Source organism: Styela clava, chromosome 2 (assembly GCF_964204865.1).
Source record: "Styela clava chromosome 2, kaStyClav1.hap1.2, whole genome shotgun sequence".
In the NCBI taxonomy this organism is placed as follows: Eukaryota; Metazoa; Chordata; class Ascidiacea; order Stolidobranchia; family Styelidae; genus Styela; species Styela clava.
Window position 1 is genome coordinate 28,508,098 of NC_135251.1, and position 5,000 is coordinate 28,513,097.

The 5,000-nt window shown below is 57.7% G+C and overlaps 2 non-coding genes and 1 pseudogene across 2 annotated transcripts; all 3 read left to right on the top strand.

The window, feature by feature from the left end:
- Positions 1 to 1,371: 1,371 nt before the first annotated feature.
- LOC144420279 (small subunit ribosomal RNA) lies at positions 1,372 to 3,181 on the top strand. The gene has a single exon (XR_013474632.1). It is a non-coding gene; the product is annotated as a small subunit ribosomal RNA (ribosomal RNA).
- A 298-nt stretch (positions 3,182 to 3,479) lies between these two features.
- Positions 3,480 to 3,633, top strand: LOC144420102 (5.8S ribosomal RNA). The gene has a single exon (XR_013474461.1). It is a non-coding gene; the product is annotated as a 5.8S ribosomal RNA (ribosomal RNA).
- Positions 3,634 to 3,944: 311 nt separating this feature from the next.
- Positions 3,945 to 5,000, top strand: part of LOC144420076 (large subunit ribosomal RNA) — a 2,115-nt pseudogene continuing 1,059 nt past the window's right edge.

Below are 5,000 nucleotides of genomic sequence, written 5' to 3' on the forward strand. Positions count from 1 at the left end.
TGGCTGGCGGGCGAGAGAGTGCTGCGTCGCCGGCATCGGCGTCGAAAGAAGCCGAGCCGAAAAAAGTTAAAGTACAAACGTGCAAGCATACTAACCTAACCCTAGGTAAGGCATGTCAGAGCGAAAGACAGTAATTTCGAATGAGCCAAGAAAGAGCGGTGCGGGGCCGGTCGGAGCGCACCCTTTTCTCGGTGGCTGGCGGGCGAGAGAGTGCTGCGTCGTCGAAAAAAGTTAAAGTACAAACGTGCAAGCATACTAACCTAACCCTAGGTAAGGCATGTCAGAGCGAAAGACAGTAAACTCGAATGAGCCATGAAAGAGCGGTGCGGGGCCGGTCGGAGCGCACCCTTTTCTCGGTGGCTGGCGGGCGAGAGAGTGCTGCGTCGCCGGCATCGGCGTCGAAAGAAGCCGAGCCGAAAAAAGTTAAAGTACAAACGTGCAAGCATACTAACCTAACCCTAGGTAAGGCATGTCAGAGCGAAAGACAGTAATTTCGAATGAGCCAAGAAAGAGCGGTGCGGGGCCGGTCGGAGCGCACCCTTTTCTCGGTGGCTGGCGGGCGAGAGAGTGCTGCGTCGCCGGCATCGGCGTCGAAAGAAGCCGAGCCAAAAAAAGTTAAAGTACAAACGTGCAAGCATACTAACCTAACCCTAGGTAAGGCATGTCAGAGCGAAAGACAGTAAACTCGAATGAGCCATGAAAGAGCGGTGCGGGGCCGGTCGGAGCGCACCCTTTTCTCGGTGGCTGGCGGGCGAGAGAGTGCTGCGTCGCCGGCATCGGCGTCAAAAGAAGCCGAGCCAAAAAAAGTTAAAGTACAAACGTGCAAGCATACTAACCTAACCCTAGGTAAGGCATGTCAGAGCGAAAGACAGTAAACTCGAATGAGCCATGAAAGAGCGGTGCGGGGCCGGTCGGAGCGCACCCTTTTCTCGGTGGCTGGCGGGCGAGAGAGTGCTGCGTCGCCGGCATCGGCGTCGAAAGAAGCCGAGCCGAAAAAAGTTAAAGTAAAAACGCGATGCTAATGAGCGAGCCGTTGTCTCGACTAATATGTAGGGGGCGTTCGATCGAGCGTCTGGCTTGAGCGCTTGTCGGCCTAGCAGAACGGTCGCATTGTTATGCCCGGGTTTTAGGCACCGCTGCAGGCGGCCGGCAGAGCTCTTGTTTGTGCGAAACTGAATGGATCGAGCCCGAGAGAGGGCGAGCAAAGAAAAAACGCAAATCGCTCCGCCTGGCACTGCCGGCGAGAGCGTGGACGTCGCGGCCAGCGACTGTCGAAGCTGAGTACGGCCGCAGGCGATCGCCTCGGTCTTAAACGAATGCGACGAGCACGCGCCGGGCGGCCCAGCAAGGGCCGAGCGCAGCTGTCGCAGCTATCTGGTTGATCCTGCCAGTAGTGATATGCTTGTCTCAAAGATTAAGCCATGCAGGTGCAAGTACGAGTTCTCGTAAAGCGAAACTGCGAATGGCTCATTAAATCAGTCTTGGTTTATTTGGTCTCGTAAGCGAAGTGGATAACTGTGGTAATTCTAGAGCTAATACATGCATTAAGCGCCGACTTCGGGAGGCGCGCTTTTATCAGATCAAAACCGACCGGGTTCGTCCTGTGACGTTTGATGACTCTGGATAACCACGCGGATCGTACGGTCTCTGCACCGACGACGTATCATTCAAGTGTCTGCCCTATCAACTGTCGAAGGTACGCTACGTGCCTACCTTTGTGATAACGGGTAACGGGGAATCAGGGTTCGATTCCGGAGAGGGAGCCTGAGAAACGGCTACCACATCCAAGGAAGGCAGCAGGCGCGCAAATTACCCATTCCCGACACGGGGAGGTAGTGACGAAAAATAACAATACAGGACTCTAACGAGGCCCTGTAATTGGAATGAGTACATCCTAAAACTCTTAACGAGTATCCATTGGAGGGCAAGTCTGGTGCCAGCAGCCGCGGTAATTCCAGCTCCAACAGTGTATGCTAAAGTTGTTGCGGTTGAAAAGCTCGTAGTTGGATTTTGGGCGAGCGCCGCCGGTCCGTCGCAAGGCGTGTCACTGGTTGCGTTCGCCTCACCTTCGGTTCTCCGTCGGTGCTCTTGACTGAGTGTCGGCGGTGGCCGATAAGGTTACTTTGAAAAAATTAGAGTGTTCAAAGCAGGCTGTTCGCCTGCATAGTGTTGCATGGAATAATGGAATAGGACCTCGGTTCTATTTTGTTGGTTTTCGGAGCACGAGGTAATGATTAAGAGGGACAGACGGGGGCGTCCGTACTCTGCCGTTAGAGGTGAAATTCTTGGATCGGCGGAAGACGAACTACTGCGAAAGCATTCGCCAAGAATGTTTTCTTTAATCAAGAGCGAAAGTCAGAGGTTCGAAGACGATCAGATACCGTCCTAGTTCTGACTATAAACGATGCCAACTAGCGATCGGGAGGCGTTACCATGACGACCTTTCCGGCAGCTTCCGGGAAACCAAAGTCTTTGGGTTCCGGGGGAAGTATGGTTGCAAAGCTGAAACTTAAAGGAATTGACGGAAGGGCACCACCAGGAGTGGAGCCTGCGGCTTAATTTGACTCAACACGGGGAAACTCACCCGGCCCGGACACAGGTAGGATTGACAGATTGAGAGCTCTTTCTTGATTCTGTGGGTGGTGGTGCATGGCCGTTCTTAGTTGGTGGAGCGATTTGTCTGGTTAATTCCGATAACGAACGAGACTCTGGCATGCTAAATAGTTACGCGACCTTCTCGGTCGGCGTCTAACTTCTTAGAGGGACTAGTGGCGTTTAGCCACACGAGATTGAGCAATAACAGGTCTGTGATGCCCTTAGATGTCCGGGGCCGCACGCGCGCTACACTGAGTGAAGCAGCGAGTGTCTAACCTAGGCCGAAAGGTCCGGGTAACCCGTTGAACCTCATTCGTGATTGGGATAGGGACTTGCAATTGTTTCCCTTGAACGAGGAATTCCCAGTAAGCGCAAGTCATCAACTTGCGTTGATTACGTCCCTGCCCTTTGTACACACCGCCCGTCGCTACTACCGATTGAATGGTTTAGTGAAATCCTTGGATCGGCCCCGTCGCGGCTGGCAACGGCCGCGTCGGCGTGTCGAGAAGACGATCAAACTTGATCATTTAGAGGAAGTAAAAGTCGTAGCAAGGTTTCCGTAGGTGAACCTGCGGAAGGATCATTACCGAAAGTGGTGGTAGGCCCCGGCCGACCGCGCACTTAATTGTCTTTGGGTGCCGCCGAGAGGGCGGCCGTCAATCGGGGTTCCGCCCCGTGCGACACGCGTAACACGTTGGCATAGCAAGGCAGCCGAGTGCGATGGTGGCTTCTGGGCACCGCGCTCGATGTGCCGCCGGCCCAGCCCGGCGGTCGCTCGGCGCCGTTTGTTGGTGTTTTTGTGCAGTTGTTGTCGGTGGTGGTTTTGTGGTCGATCCCACAGTGTGACGTCCGCGCGCTTCGGCGCCGGGCGAAACGTCGAGGACGACTCTTAACGGTGGATCACTCGGCTCGCGAGTCGATGAAGGACGCAGCCAAGTGCGAGAAGTAATGTGAATTGCAGAACACATTGAACGTCGACCTTCTGAACGCGAATTGCGGTCTCGGGTCAATCCCGGGACCGCGTCTGCCTCAGGGTCGCGTTCGTCCTCACCCGAGGGCCGTCGCCTGGCCTCTGCGAAGACGGCCGGGCGTCGCCCCAAGTTGAAGCGGTCGCCGAGCTTTCTCGGCGCGACCGCGTGTCCCGTACACCGCCGGCCCCTCGACGTGTTCAACTACGTTCGAGGGGCGGGTCCAGGTCGGTCGGTCCGGTCACGAGATCAAGACCGACCGTGGGCCAAGGCGGCGACGGTACGCGCTCGGTCGGCGCCGGCGGCGACGACTTGCGATGCCAGCGGGCCGTGTAAGAAGCGGCCCGCTTGACACATACGACCTGAGTTCAGGCGAGAGCACCCGCTGAATTTAAGCATATTATTAAGCGGAGGAAAAGAAGCCAACAGGGATTCCCTGAGTAACGGCGAGTGAACCGGGAAGAGTCCAGCGTCGAATCTGCGCGCTTTTCGAGCGCGCCGAGTTGTGACGTACGGAAGTCCCAGTGCGGCTAACGGCGAGCGCCGGTGTCCTTCTGATCGAGGCCTCGTCCCACGGCGGGTGTTAGGCCCATAGGGGCGCTTGCCTTGGCCGCTTCGGGTCTTCTCGGAGTCGGGTTGTTTGGGAATGCAGCCCAAAGCGGGTGGTAAACTCCACCTAAGACTAAATACGGTCGCGAGACCGATAGCGGACAAGTACCGTGAGGGAAAGTTGAAAAGCACTTTGAAGAGAGAGTTCAAGAGTACGTGAAACCGTTGAGAGGCAAACGGGAGGGCCCGTCAGGTCGCCGGCTCGCTTTCAGTTGGGTGCGGGGGCGCGCCGTCTCGGTTCGCGGACGCTTAAGGCGCCGCTGCCGAGTCGGCTCGCGCACCGTCTCAGCGCACTAGCGACCGGCGCGGGTCACGACCGGTTTGCCGTCGGTCTAAGTCCCCGCGCGAAGGTGGCCTCCGCTCCGGCGGGGGTGTTACAGCGCGCGGGCGGTGCGGCCCGGCGGCGGATCGAGGAATGGATGCCGCGCGCTCTCTGTGTGCGGCCGTCGCCGTTCGGCTGGCTTGTCGTTCGCCTGCACTGTACGCAGTGCCGGTGTTCGGCGGGCTGCCGTTTCGGTGGCGCGCCGTCGACGCGCTCGGGGTCCGTGGCCACGTCGGCCACCCTCCCGACCCGTCTTGAAACACGGACCAAGGAGTCTAACATGAGCGCGAGTCGTCGAGTGGTTCGAGACTCGCAGGCGAAATGAAAGTGAAGGCGGCCTTTGGCCGAACGAGGTCGGACCCAGAGCCCCGTGCGGGCGCCGGCGCACGACCGGCCGATCGCACCCGCTCTGCCGGGGCGGTCGCGCAAGAGCGTCCATGTTGGGACCCGAAAGATGGTGAACTATGCCTGGGAAGGTCGAAGCCAGAGGAAACTCTGGTGGAGGA